This window comes from Bos taurus, chromosome 16 (genome assembly GCF_002263795.3).
Source record: "Bos taurus isolate L1 Dominette 01449 registration number 42190680 breed Hereford chromosome 16, ARS-UCD2.0, whole genome shotgun sequence".
NCBI classification, from domain to species: Eukaryota; Metazoa; Chordata; class Mammalia; order Artiodactyla; family Bovidae; genus Bos; species Bos taurus.
In genome coordinates this window covers 73918984-73940879 of record NC_037343.1, presented here as the reverse complement: position 1 = coordinate 73940879, position 21896 = coordinate 73918984, and the positions used below count along the sequence as shown (strand labels likewise).

The following is a 21896-nucleotide window of genomic DNA, read 5'->3' as shown; positions in this document are numbered from 1 at the left end:
CAGATTCAAGGGCTGGGGAAATCAATCCCACCTCTCAATGGAAGGAGCAACAAAGTCATGATGCAATGGATGGAAGGATTAGGACTGTGGTCATTTTTGTAATCAATCCACCACATGAGCTCAGTTTTATTAATAAGATGAAGGGGAAAATGGAGGGAGGTTAAAAGATTTATAAAACATGTCATTAAGCTGCATTGTGGCAGTGGTTGCACAAGTCTATGCATTTAATAAAACTCACTGAACCACACACTTACAATGGCTGACTTTCATGGTAGGTAAATTATTCCTCAGTAAAACTGTTTTAAAAAACTGAAAAAAACTAAAAATGTATTGATGATCATTCATCAATAAATAATTGTCCAAATCTGCATTTAAACTCAAGTATTATCCCACAAAACTCAGCAATCTTTTCAAAACACTATATTTATCATATCTAAAGTATTAGATTCTCAGAATCAGAGCATCTCAGAGCTAGAAAGATCTCCTCCTGATTGTTTGTCTATCCCTCTTTCTTCAAGCAGCTGAACATGTAAGCCTTCTCATGCAGGTGCAAGAATCCTCTTCTTAGGATGAAAAACAGAAACAGTGCTTCAGAAAACCTGAACCAGATGAAAAACACACCTCATTTTCTCATATGCTTTTGGGATCCAGTGTGATTAGTGCTAGAAAGAACCTGACCCACTGTTCTTTCTAGAACCAGAAGCTGCAGACAATTCTTTTGATTATGGCTCCTCTCATTTTAGGCTGACTATCCTAATTAGCCAGGATACCTAATGTCCTTAGACTCTGGAAGTAATAGATGACATTTTTCTTCTATTTTAGTACTCAGTGTCCAAACCTAAGTTCTTTTCTGGGCTGAGAGTCGTATTCAAATTAAAGGTTGCCCAAGGAATCTTCTTTGTGGGTAAAAATCTCAGATACGAGGACTATGGGAGTAACAACAGTTAAAGAAAAAATTAAAAGGTGGATTATGCAATGTGCTCCATCTCTTGCGAGCATTAAGGCTTCTGTGAGGATGATGATCACGTGGGAAGTAGCATGGGTTCCTCCGATCCTTTGGCCTTGTTTCTGGAAAGCGAAAGAGTGGCATCCCGAGGAGATGCATCCGGGCTTTCCATAAGCAGAGCTTTGAAGAGCAAATTGAGCAGCTTTCATCAATCTCACACAGACCACATCAAAAGCTGCCTGAGGAGAATCACTCACCCGATGTCAGGCAGGGTCAGGCAAGCGTTATCAAACGCTCTTTCAAGATGTTATGAATCAGAATCAGAGAGAGAGAGAAAGGTAAAGAGGAGCATCAAAAATGAGAGCATGAAAGGAAAGGAGGCAAACAAGGCAGAGGATGCAGTGAAGTGGCAAAGAGGACGAGGAGGGAAGACAAAGGGAGAGGGAGCAAAGCAGGAGACTAGAAGCATGGACGGCAGGAGACAGAGCCAAGGACGGAGCCGCGAGGAGAGCGAGACAGACGGGGCCGCAGAAACGCAACGGCTAAAGAGCGGCAGAGAAAGCGAAGTTCAGGAGCCTAGTGGGGAGAAGGAGCCTAGTGGGGAGAAGGAGCCTAGTGGAGGGAAACAGCCTTTACACCCCGTGGAGGCCAGGCTGGCGGCCATCTGTCCTGAGGGCGCGTAGTCTGCGCAGACATCTGTAGAAAATTTGCCTCTTTTCCCCCACCTAGAGGAGCAGAATCCAGTCCCACTGAAAGCGGGTGGAATGGAAAACAAAGGGAAAAAGAAACCCTCCAACCTTCTTCCTCTCCGGCTCCTCAAATTATCTTTTATCTACTATGAAGGGCTCTTTGATCATCCAGGCCGGCTTCACTCGGGCACTGAAAATCAGAGGGAACCATCATTAGAAACCCAGCCTGATGTCCACCCAAGCCCCCACTGGAGCGATTTCATCTTTCATTACAACAAAGCAAGGGCAGTCATGTATCAGCTCACGTTGTAAACCTGTCTTCTTCAGAGATCAAGTTCGATTTTCCAAGTAATTGGAGAGAAACAAATCCATTCCTGGGTCAAACCAAGCAAATTTCCCCTGCTCTGTAAAAGATCTGATTCTGTCTTAATCAAGAGGACCCTGGAGCCTGGGTGTTCCCGTTAGGAACTTTGGGGAGCCCAGGGTCAGTGAGAGGGGACTAGGTGTGCAAAAAGGCAGCCTTTGCAACAAGGGGGCAGAGATGATAAATGGGAGATGGAAGGGCTCTTTCCAAAGCAAACTCTGCTCATTGTTCATTTTCACCCCATAGAGTGAAACTGCAATAAGAAGCAGTGTCCTAGTAGGGTGGGGAGCAGGGATAGTTAGGGAGTCTGGGATTAACATGTACACACTGCTATATTTAAAATAGATAACCAACAGGGATCTACTATATAGCACAGGGAACTCTGCTCAGTACTCCGTAACAACATAATTGGGAAAAGAATTTGAAAAAAGAATAGATACATGCATATGTATAACCGAGTCACTTTGTTGTACACTTGAAATTAACACAACATTGTTAATCAAAAGTACTCCAATAAAAAATTAAAAGTTAAAAAAGAAACAGGGCCCTAGAGACAGCTTTGCTCCTGGTACTCTGTGCACATTTGTTGAAATAAGGCAGGATACCAAAAGGCGGTTTGCTAGTGGCTCCCAGTCCTTAACTGCAGCCTTTAGATAGGAGCTGAGAGAATAACGTGCCCAAATTTATGGAGCCAATCATTTTATAGGCATCATTTCATTTAATCCTCACAACAAATCTATAAGGTAGACACTCTTATTATGATCCCCACTTTACTGACGAGGAAAGAGAGGCTCAGAGAGGTTAAATGACTGATCCAAATGGTTCCAGAGTAAGAATGAAGAGGGGCAGAAATCTGAGCTGCAGCTAAAGCCAGAGCTGGTCTTACATGGCCAAGATCGCTCAAGAGCAGATGGAGACGATGAAGACTGCTATGTCCTTGCCCCCTTGGAGCAGCACACAGCATGGGGAAGCAGGGGACCCCCAACAGCCTCTGCCTGGTTGGGCAGGATCAGGCTTTTGAATAAGATGGTATCTAATAGCCCATGTTGCAAGATAGAAGCCAATCTATGACATGCACATATTTTGAGCTTGAGGGTAAATGGTGCCGCCACACGCCAAGCAGAAGGCAGTGTTACTGTGGGCTGTAACAAGTTTGGGGAGCTCTCAAAATTCTTCTAGTTCCCTTTATAAAAGCAAAAGGCCAGAAAATTATCCATAATTGCAGAGTCACTGGCACTGAGCTGCAACATGTCTTACATGGGCCAACATGACTAATGACTTCACAGCATCAGGGGTCCTAAGCTCCTTCTCCTCGGCCAGCTCCACACTGGCGTAAGCAGCCCAGCCCACACGGCAGCAGAGTGCAGACCGCCGGCTGTGTGGTCAGACAGACATGCATTCAGGTCTTGTCTCTACCACTTACTACCTGAGTGACTTTAAACACTTTGTTCAATGTCTCTGAGCCACAGTTTCCTCATCTGTAAAATGGGGCCTATAAATGCCTTAGACCCAAGTAATGTTAGGATAAAATTAAAAAAAAAAAAAAAAAAACAAATCCATAACATCTAGAACAATACCTACCATATAATATGCACTTTTTTTTTTTAAGAAAAGCTATGATTATTATATTTTCCACCCCTTCATCTTCCTTACTTGAAGCTAAGAGAAGAAGAGGCAGACCAAGTGAAACTGCTTATATAAAAGTCAGATCGAGTCTGGCTATTCCACCAGAGGCAATAATTATAAAGCTGCTTCAGAGCACAGAGAGTTCCAAGAACGAAATACACATTTGGAACGAGTTCATTAAAAAAAAAAAAACGCTTACTCATAAAAGCCGCTACGGTTATAGCCTGACAAATGGAAAACACAGCACCGATAAATAAGATGCCAGCGGTAAACAAGCCAGCCACACCAAGAAGTCGCTTGATTTCTCTCTTCCCACCCTCCAACAGTTTCTTAACCTTTTATGGGATTATAATGACAAGATCAGGTAGGTTTTATAGGGCTGTTTACCAAGGTCCCCCCACACTCCAAACAGAGGGAAGAGGCCTTGGACTTCTCTGCCAAATTTCCAGCACTGGAAGGAGGCTGCCATGGAGCTCAGGCAGCCTGCTCTCACTTCTTTGCCCAGGAGAGTCAGCTCCAAGGTTTTCCACCTCTTCAGCCTGTCTAGAGACACCCAAACCCTCAGCGTCTCAGCTCCAGTGCTGCCCCATCACCCCCCATCGGTCCATTTCAAGAAGAGCTATCTCCTGGCCAGTCTGCGCCCTGCTGCCCTGCCCCAGCCCAAGTAGGTCACCTGGCTGGTAGTGGAATGCACACTAGACGGGAAGTCAGGAGATTGGGATGATAAGGCAGTGCAAGCCACTCGGTAGCTGATCCCTGTCACCAAACTTCTCTGAGCCTCAGTGTTGCTGTCTATAAAATAGGGCTAATATCACCTCCCTCATAGTGTTTCTGTGAACCCTCAACACGTTTGTGGTCATGAACTTCCCCTGTAGAGGGTCTGGTACCTGTGGGAACTGTTACAGCCAGTCGGTGACAATGACTAAGCTCTCTGATATCAGAAATCTGTGCTATGAACTTGGGGTGGGGTGGCAGGTGAGATGACGGTGGAAAATGCGGGGAGAGCGCCCACCTACCTGCCCTTGGAACACAAGAGAAATCACTGAGACTTCAAATTGCTTTCAAAGAGTTTCTAGGTGCAGATAAGACCTGAGGAAACAGATCAAAGAGAGCTAGGTGCTGTCAACCCCCCCCCCACCCCCCACCCCGCCTCCACCCACCCTATTCTTGCCCTACTCCAGCCCCTACAGACTCAGCTAGACCTTATTCCCTTGCCAAAGAAAAGTCAGTAACATCAAACAGGAAGCAGGTCGGTGCTTTTACAGGGCCTAGGGCAAAACAAACTTTTGCCAGCATTTACCAGAAACCATGACAAACCTTCTAAATCCTTAGGTAATGAAAGCCAGCAATCTCCATCTACTCCTTTCTCACCCAAATCTCACTTAGTTGACTACTGTTTTTCTGGAGATTTAAACAAAACCTGTGCATCACTAAGTTACACAAATAGCAGTTGATTTAGGCTTTGAAAACTTCATTCTTTTTGTTAAAAAGGGACTGAACACTAAATAATAGTCTTGAGAACCAAATCCTTCAGAAGCAAAATTTCTGGGAGAATTGGCTTTCTGTGTGAACATGCTTGGAGACAGCATATGGCTGGCTTAAATTTGAATATGCAAACAGTAGGCTTTTAGGCTTCCACTCAATTATTCTAAAAATCTAGAAATCATTCTAGAAGCTGAATGCTCCCTATGCAAGCATTGTTCTCAGTGCTGAGACCAAAACAGCTGACTCACGATTACTTCCTTTTCATCAGGAACACCTGGGTGTGCGTGCTATGTCCTTTCAGTGGTGTCTGACTTTTTGTGACCCTATGGACTGTAGCCCACCAGGCTCCTCTGTCCATGGGATTCTCCAGGCAAGAATACTGAAGTGGGTTGCCATTTCCTCCTACAGGGCAGCTTCCCGACCCAAGGATCGAACCTGCGTCTCTTAAGTCTCTTGCATTGGCAGGAAGGTTCTTTATCACTAGCACCACCTGGGGAGCCCCAGAAATACGTGGGGAGTTTTTAAATAATGTTGATATCTGGTTCTCACCACTAGATAGTGTAATTCAATTGAAATAGACTGCCTTTTTATTTCCTACCCACAAGTGAATTTCATGTGCAGTCAAGGTGAATAAACAGAAGCTAATAGGAAACATGCATGGAGAAGAGAGACAGGAATCCATGCTGAAAAGGACCAAGGACCGATCGTGGCAAGCGGAACTCACTCACTCTACAAATAGCTACATGCTAAGGACTGTGTTTAGTGCTGAGGATACGAGGGAGCCAAAGAGCTGGCTGCTACCATCAGGGACTGGATAGAAGAATGTGACGGGTGCAGTTCTGTGTGTGGTTTCTGTGATGAACTTGAGCACAGAGGTAGCTCCTGAACCACTCTGGTGAGTTACAAATGCCTTCTCAGAGGAGATGACACCTGAACCGTGCCCTGACAGGTGCGAAAGAGCTAAGCAAACACAGGGACAGATGTAGAGAACATGGCTAGCTGAGGAAACCACCCCTGCAGAAGCCCCGAGGCGAGAGAGAGCTCATTGAAATGTGGGGATTGCAAGAGTGGTGCAGAACAGGGCTGGAGGCAGAGAAGGGGCTGGGTGGGCAGTGAGGAGGACGAAATGCTCACGTTTCAGACCCTCTGGTCACTGCTCCTAGCCCAGGACGTGACACCTGATAAGCTATAACAACTACTGGTTGGATAAGTGAGAACAAGCAGAAGGCTGAGGACAAAGCCGTGGAGAAACACAGTCACTTAAAGGCCAACAAAGAGGACATAGTTGAAGAGAGAGAGACAGGAGAAAACAAGATGAGTGGTCCAGAAACCAAGGGGGAACAACTGTCCATCCAGCCGGTCTCTGACAAGGCTGGATCGGGAAGGGGCAGGCAGGGAATGGTATCCAGGGCTAAGAGAAGGTTCACTTTTTTTCTATTTTCACATGAGTTAGACTTGAAGACTTTTTTTTTAACATGTTCAACTGAAAGATCCTCTAGAAAACGTTAGCCATGTGGGACAGTGTGCTGGGATGCAAACAGCAGACTCACCACGTGCTTTGTGACTCTGGCAACATGAGGTAACCTCTCCGAGCCTCTGTTCTCATCTGTAAAATAAGGACAACCATGCTTTACTTGAACAGTTATTGTAATAAGTGAATAAAAAGTGTCTAGCGATTGGCTTCTGTAAGCTTTCGAATTCTTTTTTTTTTATCTTTAATTGAAAGAGGAGGTTCACTTAAAAGTTGTTGGGATAGAATGATCTGTGTCCTCCTTCTATCTCTCAGGAGTTTCATGGCCTCTAGTTAGTCCCTAAACACCACAACATCACTTAGGTTTCCTCAATCAGATGGAGACTTGGGTTCCCTGCCTTATGAAGCTGGTACTTTTTGATTACTGAGAACAGAACAGCAGAAGACACTTGCAAAAGCTCAAAGTGCCATTGACATAATCTGATCACTATCCAGGCAGTAAAAAAGGGGAACCTTGAGACAGGCGACAGATATTTCTTAGGGTCAGACTGACTCATGGATTTACTTTTAAAAGCCATAAGACTTTAGGGAAGCTGAACACAGAGATTCTATATCTTGATCTTCAAAAGAATTAAAATGTTTTTCTAAGCATATGAAGTTCTCTGAGTGTAGTAAATGTCAATAAATGTTACTTTCTTGTCTCTTGATCTGGAATTTCTAAAAACATCATCGTCTTCCATCTCCATGGGGTAGTCTGGGTGGAATTTAACTTGGTTACAAAGGAAAGACAAGAAAATTCAAATTCAAGTTTATGCAATGATCACTAGAAGGCTCAAAAAAGAGAGGCAAGCTTCCTCTAAATTACACTGCTACTAGAGACCCTCCATGGTGATCTTTTTAACCTTAACAACTAAAACCTTCATTCTACCAACCCTATCCCCAAACCAGCACCTTGATCAGAACATAACAGTCTCTCTGATCTGACTGCAGTTTCCTTCACTCTTTAATCAGTTTTAGTCATCCTTTTTCTCTCCAGCTTCAGGCTCAGGATGTGCTCCACATTTCAGAGTCACTCTGGAGCCATGTTGTGTAGACCTGGGCTCCAGTCCCCATGGTATCTCAAGCAGTTGCTGTCGACAGAGTGATTCAGTCTCAACAGTAAGCTGTGTTTTCTTCATCTATAAAATGGAGACACTCGTGACTTGCAAAGGTAGGAGGGAGGGACAGAGTGAGGGTCTCTAAGGAGCTGACCCTGTGACTAGTCACATCATAGGAGATCAACCCAGCACGGGAGCTCATATTATTATAAGAATAGAAGCCCCCATATATACGACCACATGTCAAATAGATAGCCAGTGGGAAGCTGCTGTTTATGGCCCAGGGAGCTTAGCTCAGGGCTCTGTGATGACTTACAGGGGTGGGATGGGGGAAGTGGGAGGGAGAGTCAAGAGGGAGGGGGTGTATGTATACATACAGCCGGTTCACTTTGTCCTATAGCAGAAACTAACGCAACATTGTAAAGCAATTATATTCCAAGAAAAAAAGAATAGAAGCCCCCAGGCAAGGGAGCCGGGTAGATCAGAGTGCACACCAGGGTGATCGACTATGAATGGTCAGATTTTACAGCCAAAAAGGGGAAAAAAGGCTCAAGTGAATTTTCTCCCCATTTTTTCAGTACAATAATGTGCTCCAAGCCTGAGACCTTTTTCCTCCTGTCTACTGCCCAAAACTCATTTCTCCAACAGAGATCTGAGCCACCATAAATCCCATCAGGGGTCAAGATGGCTGACACAATTTTAACTATAAGAGAGCACAGCATAAATGCATCATTATTATCCCCAAGGGCTGCTCTCTGCCTTTTCCAGGGGACAAAAGAAAAAGTCATATTTTTTAACCTGGAAATATATAGTATTCGCAAATTTTTGAGGGACAGATCCAAGAACTCAGAAGCACAAAAGCTGTTAAAGCAAAGTATGACCAGACTTAAAGGGAACAATCTTTCTGTCTTTTAAAAAAATCTCTTTATTGCTATCCTACCAAAAAATCTAGAGACACTGTTTCTAAATAAAGCCAGTTCTGTCTCCAATTGCCTCTGACTATATAGTCCTTTCTCTGCCTCTATGTTCTATAACTACATCTCTTTTAGACATAGGGCACTCAGCCCCTCACTGAGTCTGTTGCAGGAAAGGGGACCTCTTTCAGAGCCTGAAACTGGGCTTTTGTCTAACACTTAGAATGAATTGTCTGAGGAGACACATGTGCTGCTGCCAAAGCAAGAGATTTTATTGGAAAGGGCGCCCAGGAGGAGAGCAGGAGGGTCAGGGAACCCAGGAGAACTGCTCCGCCACGTGGCTCGCAGTCTCTGGTTTTACGTGATGGGATTAGTTTCCGGGTTGTCTTTAGCCCATCATTCTGACTCAGAGTGCTTCCTGGTGGTGCCCGCCTTTTTCAGCCAAGATGGATGCCAGCAAGGAGGATTCTGGGAGGAGGTCAGACATGTGGTGTCTCCTTTTGACCTTTCCCAAACTCTTCCGGTGGGGGGTGACTTCTCAGTTCCGTGTTCCTCACCAGAACCTCCTGTCATAAAACAACTCATGCCAGTGGTGACTGTGCAGGCCAGGGTGGGCAGTTTCAGTCAGTGTGCTTCCCCAGCAAGTCTACATGCTTTCTCCCAGGGCGGTGCGATATCGCAGTGCAATTCTGATACTCACTACCTGGAGTTAGTTCAGACTTCATGAGCGAAGGGCACAGTCTCCAACAAGGCTGCCCTCAATTCAGACAACAGCCATAAGTTCAGTGGTCCCCAGGCTGCCTGCATTTCTGACCAACTGGGTTCCCATTGCCAAGAGTTCCCACAGCTCCCTCAGGTTCAATTATTCAGAATAACCCATAGAATGCAGGAAAGTGCTTTACTAATGATTTAAGTTTTATCACAAAGAATACAACTCCCCAGGCCAGACAAATATAAAGACGCCTAGGCCTCGGAAGGTTCTCAGAGTGAAGTTTTTGCATCCTCCTTGATGGAAGTAGGATGTACCACCCTGGTGGACAGGGTGAAGCCCCTAACCTGGGCCCTCAAGTCACCCTGGCAGAGATCTCACCAGGACCGATCAGGAACACACAAGAGTAAAGACTAACCCTGGTACCCAATCACCAAGAGATGAATCAAAGTGAATTTCTAATCCCCGTGTTCCTCCAGTTTATCCAGGGATCACAGAATCTAAGTAGGCAGAGCCTCAGTTGGCTTACACACCCACTATTCAAAGCAAGAATCCTCTTCATATGGTCCCTGCTGCCGCTGCTGCTAAGTCACTTCAGCTGTGTCTGACCCTGTGCGACCCCATAGACGGCAGCCCACCAGGCTCCCCCATCCCTGGGATTCTCCAGGCAAGAACACTGGAGTGGGTTGCCATTTCCTTCTCCAATGCATGAAAGTGAAAAGTGAAAGTGAAGTCGCTCAGTCATGTCCGACCCTCAGTGACCCCACGGACTGCAGCCTTCCAGGCTCCTCCGTCCATGGGATTCTCCAGGCAAGAGTACTGGAGTGGGGTGCCATTGCCTTCTCCCTATGGTCCCTGACAACACTGCATATTGCTACCATGCAGGCAACACAAGGCCCTGACAAACAGGGGATGGAGAAACACACAGGGAAGATGCCCAAACGTGCCAGCTCTAACTCAAAATTTCTCCAGAGCATGGGTCAAAAACCAGGACAAAGTAACGAACACTCTACATCTTCTTCCCTCCACACATGGACTCCTGTCCCCTTCCCAATGAAACTCTTAGCAACACATTTCTTCAGCCAAGCAGAAGAAACTTGACCACTCCATGATTAAAGGACCATTTTCAAGTAGATTGTGTTCTGGGTTCTAAAGACCTCCACTTGTAAATTTCAGGCACGCAGCTTATTGGTATGAAGACTGACTATTAAATCAGGTTTGAGAAAATGTATAAGTTTCAGCTTGTTTTGTTCAAGGATCCTATCAATCGAGGTAGTATGGCTTACACCTTCTGCCAATAAAGACGATTCACAAAACCTCCCTTCTCTTTATAAGCTGTAAAACCTCTTTCCCTGATGGTTGCTCATCTTACAAAGAGCTGCATGCCCATCCCTTTCTGGATTCCACCCAGCGCCCTCCTGAAATAGCTTGGGAGATGTCAGGAGCCCATGACCACAACATCCCATGAGCTTCACTTCAGACTTTGGCCCCTAACTTCAGGGTTATTAGAGTATTCCCTGGTGGCTCAGACAGTAAAGAATCTGTCTGCAATGCAGGAAACCCAGGCTCAGTCCCTGGGTAGGGAAAGATCCCCTGGAGAAGAGAATGGCTACCCACTCTGGTATTCTTGCCTGGAGAATTCCATGGACAGAGGAGCCTGGCAGGCTACAGTCCATAAGGTTGCAAAGAGTCAGACATAACTGGGTGATGAACACTTCACTTCTCAAGAATCAGCATGGAGAGAATGGCCATACCACCCTGAACACGTGCCATCTCATCTGATCTCAGAAGCTATGCAGGGTCAGGCCTGGTTAATACTTGGATGGGAGAATGCCTTGCCCTGCAACATTGTATGCATCCTTAAACTCTCTCTATGCCTTACCTTCCTCTCCCCAGGCCTTGCTATAGAATCTTAAACAAACTCAGATTGATCTGTGATCTCGGTACAGCTTTCCATTCAGATTTCCGGTGGTAGATTTTCATCCTCTTTGCCTTTTTGCTCTTCTCTCCTTATCAAAAAAGGGCAATAAAAAGAATCAGAGAAGAACTCAGAGTTTCTCACCTTGTCTTGCCTCAGTCTAAACAAGAAACTGTCTTATTAAAAAAAGGGGGAGGAGTGGGCTGGGGGGGGAGAGAGAGGTGATATTTAATTTTATTGGGGAGAATGGATCATTGCTGGAGAATGCCTGCGGCTAAATGAGACCATCAAACCAAGAGCAGAGCGGCGAGCCGTGCGCACAAATATGAAGTAATATCTTTCTACTCCGGGGGAAACTGACACTCAATTTCAGAAGCTTCAGGCAGGCAGCTCAGAGTTGGGTGAAATCACAGACGCCTTCTTGGAACCATTTACAAAGTTTCTACTCTCTGCAGTGAAAGCTTAAAAATGCAAATGAAATGGGGCCATTTAAAGAAAAATATCCCTGCTAACTGTGCTCTGGGAAAGGGAGAAAAAAAAGCCTATAGCTCAGAGGGCAATCTTAAAGTCAGTGAAACTCAGCAGTGCTGGGCGATGCTTCATTCTGATGGATAATGTGTGCTGTGCTTCTCCCTCATGAGTTTAGAAGTATTTAAAGAAAAGGGGGGAAATCACCCTGTTTAGGAGATTAATTTCTTTTCTGAAAGAAATGTCTGTTTTTGCTGTCACTTTGGGTTTGATGAAGAGTAAAACCAGAGCTTATTTTGAATGTTTGCTGCTGAAAATTACCAAGGTTGGAGGCTGGGAGTGGGGGGGACCCTGAAGAGGTTAAGTCCTGCCCCATCTCCCCAGGCAAATTCATGTTTAAATTATCCAAGAAACCATTATAAAAGTATTTCATCAGGAATACAGATTCTAATATGTGCAACACTGCTGAGCACTGAGTGCCAGGGATTGAGCTTAGCACTTTGACATGAATTATCTCATCTTCTCAACCCCCTCCCCACATACACACATGCAGGAGGTCGTTTTACTCTAGCCATTGTACAGGCAAGGCAACTGAGGTTAGGGAGATCAGACAACTTGCTTGGAGTTTCATAGCTGCAAAGTGCTTGGGCAGGATGGAATTGAAGCTCAGACCGGAGCCCAAGCCTACACAATGCTTTGCAGCCCACAGTACTCTCTCAAGGCCAGTTCATTTCAAAACAATTAGTAAGTCTCATCAAACAGTGACATTGCTACAATTTAGTAAATTATGTCTTGCTTTGAAATTTCTTTCTTTGAGGACTGCATTTTGAATATAAGGTCATCAGTACTGGATGAGCAGGCACTGTGAAGCCAGGGCTGAGGGACCAAGCAGCAATGGCCGGCTGATTCTGGCCTTTCCCGCCCTTTGTGTGCTGTGGATGTAGTTGGAAGCCCATCTCTCTTCAACCGTTGAACTCAAAAGAAGAACTCCCACTGATTCGGAACCGAAATTCTCCTTGGTGCAACTCAAGTACATTTTCCCATGTGATGAGGAGATATTAGAGCCAAGTTGTCAATCTTATCACCTCTGTTATCCTTAGGTAAAGGCAGTGGTCTGTGAAAAGATGCTCAGCATCACTAATTATTAGAGAAATGCCAATCAAAACCACTTCACACCAATCAGAATGGCCATGATCGAAAAGTCTACAAACAACAAACGCTGGAGAGGATGTGGAAAAAAGGATACCCTCCTACACTGTTGGCGGGAATGTGAATTGGTGCAGCCGCTATGGAAAACAGCGTGGAGGTTCCTTTAAAAACGAAAAACAGAGTTGCCCTGTGATCCAGCAGTCCCAATCCTGGGCGTATATCCAGACAAAACTATAATTAAAAAAGATACATGCATCCCCATGTTTCTCGCAGCACTATTCACAGTAGTCAAGACACGGAAACACCCTAAATGTTCATCTACAGATGAATGGATAAAGAAGAGGAGGTACCATGGAATCTTTCTCAGCCATAAACAGGATGAAACAATGCCATTTGCAGCAACGTGATGGACAGAGATGATCCCATTAAGTGAGTGAAGTCAGAGAAAGACAAACAGCATATGATATCACTCATGCTGCTGCTGCTGCTAAGTGGCTTCAGTCGTGTCCGACTCTGTGCGACCCCACAGACGGCAGCCCACCAGGCTCCCCCGTCCCTGGGATTCTCCAGGCAAGAACACTGGAGTGGGTTGCCATTTCCTTCTCCATCACTCATACATGGAACCAAAGAAAATGATACAAATGAGCTTATTTACAAAGCAGAAATAGACTCACTGACACGGAAAACAAACTTAAGGTTACCAAAAGGCAAAGGGAGAAGGATATATTTGGAATTCTGGATTAATAGATACAAACTACCATATATAAAATAAACAAAAGCAAGGACCCACTGTATAGTCCAGGGGATGATATTCATTAATTCATTGTCTTGTAATAATCTATAATGGGAAAGAATCTAGAAAAGAATCTATATCACTATATCACTTTGCTATATACTTGAAACACTGTAAATCAACTATACTTCAATGAAATAAAAATGAAAAAAAAGACTGAAGTCTGAATCAGACATGAACATGAAAACATGAGAGCCGGTACACTGCTGGTTGTCACGTAGATTAATACAATCATCAGGAAGGTGTTATCTTGAACATTTGGGGATGTATGTAGCCTACAACCCAGAATTTTTATTCCCAAGTACTTTCCCCAGACAGCTTCTAGTACACAAGTATGGAAAGTCACACATGAACGTTCCTAGCAGCAATGTCTATAAAAACTAAAAGCTAGAAACAGCCCAAATGTCCATTAACAGCAGAAACGATAAATAAATGGTGGCATATACACACAAGGGAACAGTCTGACCTATTGAAAATGAATTAATTATAGCTGCATGCACGTATCAACATGTGAATCTTATTAGCATAATAAGCTAAAGAAGAAAGTAATAAATAAAAACATGACATGCATACCATTCAAAATTAAACTATGTTACTTAGGAAAACATAACAGGTAATAATAGGGCTTCCCTGGTGGCTCAGACAGTAATGAATCGGCCTGCAGAGCAGGAGACCCAGGTTCAATCCCTGGGTCAGGAAGATCCCCTGGAGAAGGAAATGGCAACCCACTCCAGTATTCTTGCCTGGAGAATCCCATGGACAGAGGAGCCTGGTGGGCTATAGTCCATGGGGTCAGAGAGTTGGACATGACTAAGCAACTAACACTTTCACTTTTCACTTTTACTTCACTTTTCAATAGGTAATAAAGCTATTTTTTAAAACGGTAAGGAACAAGTCATCACAAAAATCTGGAGAGAAGTCATCTTAGGGAGGACAGAAGGGATGTGATTGGGAAAGGGTTCCTGGCACATAAGATACTGGCAATGTTCCAGTGTTGAAACTGGATGGGGGCTAAACAGATATTCATTTTTAAAATGTTCACTCAACAGTAAATATTGAAAATGATACTTGTTATAAAACATGGGCTTATGTTTGTATGATATATTACATGTGAGTACTCATGCATGTCATTCAGTATTAAGTAGGTATGCAATCTGACTCAATCTGTGTCAAGGAGAGCTACAGAAGTTCTGAACTCATTGGCATTGATCCCTTAGAATCATGAAATTCCCTCTAGGACATGTGACATGAAATTGTCTAGCTCCCTGCTTGGCTACCTAGGGTTATGGGAAGCTCTGTATCTCTCGTAGCAGCCCTTTCATTCTTTGTTCTTTTACGGTTGCTTCTGTAGGTGATGGAGCTCTTAATTTGTTTTTTTTCTTTTTTTTTTTAAACCATGGCTCAAACTACCGCACAATTGCACTCATCTCACATGCTAGTAAAGTAATGCTCAAAATTCTCCAAGCCAGGCTTCAGCAATATGTGAACCATGAACTTCCAGATGTTCAAGCTGGTGTTAGAAAAAGCAGAGGAACCAGAGATCAAATTGCCAACATCCGCTGGACCATCAGAAAAGCAAGAGAGTTCCAGAAAAACATCTATTTCTGCTTTATTGACTATGCTAAAGCCTTTGACTGTGTGGATCACAATAAACTGTGGAAAATTCTGAAAGAGATGGGAATACCAGACCACCTGATCTGCCTCTTGAGAAATTTGTATGCAGGTCAGGAAGCAACAGTTAGAACTGGACATGGAACAACAGACTGGTTCCAAATAGGAAAAGGAGTACGTCAAGGCTGTATATTGTCACCCTGCTTATTTAACGTCTATGCAGAGTACATCATGAGAAACGCTGGGCTGGAAGAAGCACAAGCTGGAATCAAGATTGCCGGGAGAAATATCAGTAACCTCAGATATGCAGATGACACCACCCTTATGGCAGAAAGTGAAGAGGAACTAAAAAGCCTCTTGATGAAAGTGAAACAGGAGAGTGAAAAAGTTGGCTTAAAGCTCAACATTCAGAAAACGAAGATCATGGCTTGAGGTCCCATCACTTCATGGGAAATAGATGGGGAAACAGTGGAAACAGTGTCAGACTTTATTTTGGGGGGCTCCAAAATCACTGCAGATGGTGACTGCAGCCATGAAATTAAAAGACGCTTACTCCTTGGAAGAAAAGTTATGACCAATCTAGATAGCATATTCCAAAGCAGAGACATTACTTTGCCAACAAAGGTCCGTCTAGTCAAGGCTATGGTTTTCCCAGTGGTCATGTATGGATGTGACAGTTGAACTGTGACAAGAGGTGAGCGCCAAAGAATTGATGCTTTTGAACTGTGGTGTTGGAGAAGACTCTTGAGAGTCCCTTGGAATTCAAGGAGATCCAACCAGTCCATTCTGAAGGAGATCAGCCCTGGGATTTCTTTGGAAGGAATGATGCTAAAGCTGAAACTCCAGTACTTTGGCCACCTCATGAGAAGAGTTGACTCATTGGAAAAGACTCTGATGCTGGGAGGGATTGGGGACAGGAGGAGAAGGGGACGACAGAGGATGAGATGCCTGGATGGCATCACTGACTCGATGGACATGAGTCTGAGTGAACTCCAGGAGTTGGTGATGGACAGGGAGGCCTGGCGTGCTGCGATTCATGGGGTTGCAAAGAGTCGGACAGGACTGAGTGACTGAACTGAACTGAACTGAAGATATACAAAACATAAACATTCACACTTAATTATTTTTAAGTGTACAGTCCTCTGGCACTAAATACATTCACATTGTTCTGCACCCGTCACCACTACCCATCTCTAGAAGTTTTTCACCTTCCCAAACTGAAATTCTATTAATATTATACCCACTAAACAACTCCCAGTCCTCCCTTCTCTCAACTCCTGGCAACCATCATTCTACTTTCTGTTTCTATGAATTACTACTCTATATACCTCATAAAAGCAAAATCATACACTATTTGCCTGTTTGTGTCTGGCTTATTTCACTTTACATGATGTCTTCAAGGTTTATCCATGTTTTAGTGTGCATCAGGACTTCCCTCTTTTTAAAGACTGAATAATATTTCATCGTGTGTATATACTCCATTTGTTTATCTATTCAACCATTGATGGACAATTCAGTTGCTTCTACTCTGAATTTGTAACTAATGCTGCTATGAACATGGGTTGGAAGCTCATTTCTTCTCAACTACCAGTAAGGGTTTCCTTATACTCAAGTTAAACAGTTTTCTTGTAACTATTGTCCATCAGTTTATATTCTAGTTAAGTTCTTATAAGGTGAACCCTCTCCACTTTTCCCACAAGGAAACCTTAAATATTGGAAGACAACCTTGACATTTTGGTCACCTCTTCTTTAACCCAGTTATTACCCCCCTAAGAAAAAGTGTTAGTCGTTATTCAGTCACGTCTGACTCTTTGTGATCTCATGGACTGTACCCTCCAGTTTCCTCTGTCCATGAAATTCTCTAGGGAAGAAAACTGGAGCTGGTAGCCATTCTTCTCCAGGGGGATCTTCCTGACGCAGGGATTGAACTCAGGTCTCCTGCATTGCAGACAGAATCTTTGCCATCTGAGTCACCAGGGAAGTCCAATTATTATAAGGGCTTTTGTTATTTCAATCATCCTTTCACAAGATACCTTCTCCAAGGCTCTCATCAAATTAATGTGCTTGTCTGGAGCATCTCAGATAACAATAATTTTTATGGAAACCACATCCCACTGATGTTTTATCTCCTGTTTCTTGTCCAATAAAAAGCCCTTCACCTAGAAAGCCCTCTTCCTTTTGATGTTAAAATCTACAAAAACAATCTCTTAATTCTGTGGCTATGCAATTGATTTTTTGTTTCAGTACAACAGATCAACATTTGTATTTGGTAAATCTCATCTTCTCAAATTTGGTTCGGACTCCCAGGCTACTGGGGTCACTTTAATGTTATCCCATATGACTCTATCTCATACAGAGAAATTGGAAATCATACTTGTTATTGTTCCTTCAAAGTATTGATATGTGTGTGGAACATGACATGGTTAAGGCAAAGGTAAATCACTGACTTTCCTTCCATATTATTATTTGTTAACGTTCTTTAAATATGAATATACAGCTTGAACCAACTAGAAATTCACTTAACTGCAATACTTCTTAATAAACCTACGGTAGTCTTATCCACCAGGATATCATGGAAGACTCTGTCGATTGTTGTAGAAATCAAGTCCTGTGTTTATGGAGCTCCAGGGGTCTGTCAAAGCAGTTGGCCCAAACTGGGTCAGTTTACGGTGCCGTGCTCAGTGGCTCAGTCACGTCTGGCTCTTTGTGGACAGGCTCCTCTGTCCATGGGTTTCTTCAGGCAAAAATACTGGAGTGGGTTGCCATGCCCTCCTCCAGGGGATCTTCCCAACCCAGGAATGGAACACAGGTCTCCTGCATTGCAGGCTGATTCTTTACCATCTGAGCCACAGGGAAGCCCTGTGGCTTTTTTTTTTTTTTTTTTTTTATGGTAGTAGTATCCATATCGGCTGCCAGAAATCACCTCATTTTCTTCTAAGTATGCATAAAGTATGAGTTTAATGTACTGTTGAAGAGTTTTATTTGATGTAATGTCAAGTTTCCTTGGAGTTAGGTTCTAAAACTACTTTTCCTCTCTTTTTGAAGATTAGAAGAATATTTTTCTATTTCTAGTATCCGGGGATTCTCCCATTCTTTATGATTGCTAAAAATCAGTTTTGAGATTTCATCTGCAAATGCCTTTAATACATGAGGGTGAAACCACCTAGACTCGGAACCTGTGATATGACTCGAAATGACTGCATGTTAATATTTCCCCACCCACTCTTAACTCATATTTTAATATCTCTCCTTTGACTTTCATATTCTTGATGAAGACTGTACTTAAACTCCCACTGGGCTTCCATCGCATCTCATTCATCTACTAACATTACAGTTTTCTCAAGCTCATCCATTTCTCAATAGCTCATCCATCCTTGGAAACTGTAATTTTCATTGTTTTTGCACTTTTAAGCCCATTCGTTGGTTAGGAAAATAAGGTTTGTGGGCCCCAGTGGATAGGAGAGAAAAAATTAGATATCCAAATACTAAAACTTATATCAGGCTTTGATTGATTCTCTTATTATATAATGGAGAAGATCTCTTCACATTAGTGGTACAACTACTGTTAAAGTTGACAGCAGGGAATAAAAGGAACTGGATCAAATCCAAGCTAGATCTGTAAATCAGCCCCATTCATTGTCATTTTATTGACTTGGAGGATATCAGACCTTAGTGACATTATGACTTAAGTGATGAGCTGGGCTCTGTTTTAAGCAGAAGCATTCCTGCCATTTTCAACAAGGAAATTCTCAACTCCGTGGAACAACGTCACACCATATAGCAGGTAAGCACATGGAATGCTTAGCATCCTTAATTTCAGAACACTAAATTTAATTATGTGCCACGGCCATTGTGGTTGTGACATTCCAAAGCAACCAAATACATTTCCAAGTGCCCTGGTTGAGACTCACTGAAAGATATCTTTAAAGCCTCTTTCAGCTGTGAACTTCTGAGTCTATAATTCTTTGCAGACAGAGACACTGGACTTTCAAATCATTAGTAACTTTATGTTAAGTTTTAGTTAATAACACATTACACCATTGGAAGTTGTTTTCAAGATGAAATAGAAACAGTCTGTTCAATGTCAGCAGACACGTAATATTTATCCAATTTTTTTTAATTACCAAGAGTAACTAATTACAAATCTGGACATTCATAAAAACTAGTACACAATAAATCATTTTAAGTCAATTGGAGGAACAGCCTAGATGAACAGAAATGATGACAAATTCTTACCAGAGTATCACAATAGAGCTAAGAAAGCTGCTAAATCTATATGTCATTTTCCTTTGTTTTAAGGGAGTGAAAGCCTAAAAAGCTTCTTACTCTCTACTGTACCTGAAAATTCTCCTGCAGATCAAAAGAATTTCTCCCAATCCCACAGAATTACCTTCCTGCTCAGAACTTGTCTCTGAGCAAATAATTTTGCCTATCAACACCGTGACTTCCAAGAAGGCTTACTTTTTATCCTTCCCCTTTACAATACCTTCCTGTACCCACCCTCACCCCCAATACACACCAGCCCCATCCTGCACCCCCGTCATCACCACCACTGGCATAGCCACCCTCACCACCCAAGGAGGCCCAGAGCCTTGGCCAGCTGGCTTCCCTTCAGCAGAATTGACACAACTTCCCCAGTGCAATGAGGGGTCTCTGCGGCCAACATGTGCAGAGTTTTCCTCTCCAAACAGAAGGCCACATTCCTACAAAAATATCTGGCACCTTCCAAGGCTTCTAAGCTAGTCCAGACAGAGAGAGATGATTATGAAACTGAAGACACCTCTTTTTCTTTTTCCCTTGGTAGTGGGTAAAAAAACCAGGAAGGTCAAACAATGCATTCTGTCAAGGCTTCCTTTCCCTTCCCCACAGTTCTAGGATCTAGCATCAGCAAAACATGTCAGATCACGTTCTGGTGTGGAAACAAAGAGAGAAGAGTATTCACTTCACAAGGGTGGGGCTTTGAGACTCTCGGCATCTCTTACTGTATTTCTATCTCCTTTCTTCCCAGATTTGGGGAAAAGGAAAAGACTGCAAAGGATTGGGGAACCTGCCCAGAAAAGAATGGAGGGGCAGAGTATGTGAACAGCTGACATACACGGCTACCGTAAAGACATCGGAAGCTGAGCCCAAACCTCAAATTCAGTTTTGTTTTTCTGCTAATTATCTGGCATAGAAAGCCAGCCCTGGAGCAGCTCTCCTCGCAGCAAATGGATTCAGGTCTCCAACCTGGATTGGAACCAGGCTTTGGACAAAGGCTGTATAATCCCCATAGCTGCTTCGGCCTCATACAGAAGAAATGGGATGAGTTATTCTTCCTTAAGGACAGAGCCAGCGAAAACAGGTTCATACTGTGGCAGTTGGGATCCAGCTTAGATAATGAAGTTACTGGCGATGAGTCTTGCAGCAGAGGGATGTTATGAAACGTCTCATCCGAGGTCTTAATATTTGAAGAGTCCCTCATCTCCCTCTTGCGTCTAGCCTGGCTTTTCCAGGAGACAGTAGTTGGTAACAGTTCATGTGTCTTTCCTTCCTTTCTCTGATTCATGATTTAGCCAACATTTCCTCCACATCTATCATGTCAGTCTCTGTGCTTGGAACTGGGTGGGGGTAGGGGGTGGGGGAAACGTCTCCTTTTGATTCCAGTCCAGGTGATTCACACCTGTGGTCTGCACCAGTGTGGTAACAATGAGAATGGGCAAGGATGGTTGGATTTAAGGCCTATTAAGGTGATGAAATTGACAGGTTTTGATGACCTAAAGAGTAAGGGGGAGAGAAGAATCCGCGGTGACTCCTCGATTTCTTACATGAGCAACTGGGTGAAGGTGATGCTGTTTAGAGAGAAAAGGAACACAGGAGTGTTTGAGGGAACAAGTTTGGTGGGGGGGGGATATGATGAATTCAATTTTGACATATTGACTTTAAATTGCAGAGGCTCAAGAGAAAGTTGGCGAGAAGGCAATGGCACCCCACTCCCGTACTCTTGCCTGGAAAATCCCATGGACGGAGGAGCCTGGTAGGCTGCAGTCCATGGGGTCGCACAGAGTCAGACATGACTGAAGCGACTTAGCAGCAGCAGCAGCAGCAGCAGCAAGAGAAAGTTGGGCAAACAGGTCTTATGTTTAGGACAAAGATTTGGGCTAAAGACACAAAATAAGGGAGGCATGCCTTAAAGCAATTTGTGAAGTGGGGAAAAAGGAAGGGATGGAGAAGATATGTGTATCTTCCCAGCCCCTAAAAAGAAGATTCAAATAGAAATCTCATGAGGCTTTGGGAATTGATCAGTAGCTTAGATTTCAAAGAAAGATGCTGATCTAGTGAAAAATCCCATAAGTCACTGAAGGCAGCCTTGGTTGGCCAAGAGACTCAAGCATCTTTCCACAACAGGCAAACTGATCCTTGATCCTTGGGCAGATACAGCTGGACAAAACCTCCCTTTCCACTCTGCCAGGCCCAGCCAATGATGGCATGACCTTTCAAATGACATAAGATCCTGGTAAAGAAGACTGGACAAGCAAAGCCCCCTGGGCTCAGCTGAATAGCACCACCAAACCCAGCTTCCAAGAATGGATTCACAAGGTGGGAATTTACCAGCCCATTCAATGGTTTTTAAAAATATTTTTCAGGAGAAGTTAACTTGGTTTTATCTCAAGAGCTTT

At 43.6% G+C, this 21896-nt stretch overlaps 1 long non-coding RNA gene across 1 annotated transcript in view; it reads right to left on the bottom strand.

Annotated features, from left to right (window-relative positions):
* Window positions 1-21896, bottom strand: part of LOC104974530 (uncharacterized) — a 38389-nt gene that overhangs the window by 5858 nt on the left and 10635 nt on the right. Inside the window, exon 3 of the long non-coding RNA XR_009490926.1 lies at window positions 6661-6716. This is a non-coding gene — a long non-coding RNA (uncharacterized lncRNA). The remainder of the gene's footprint in view (window positions 1-6660; window positions 6717-21896) is intronic.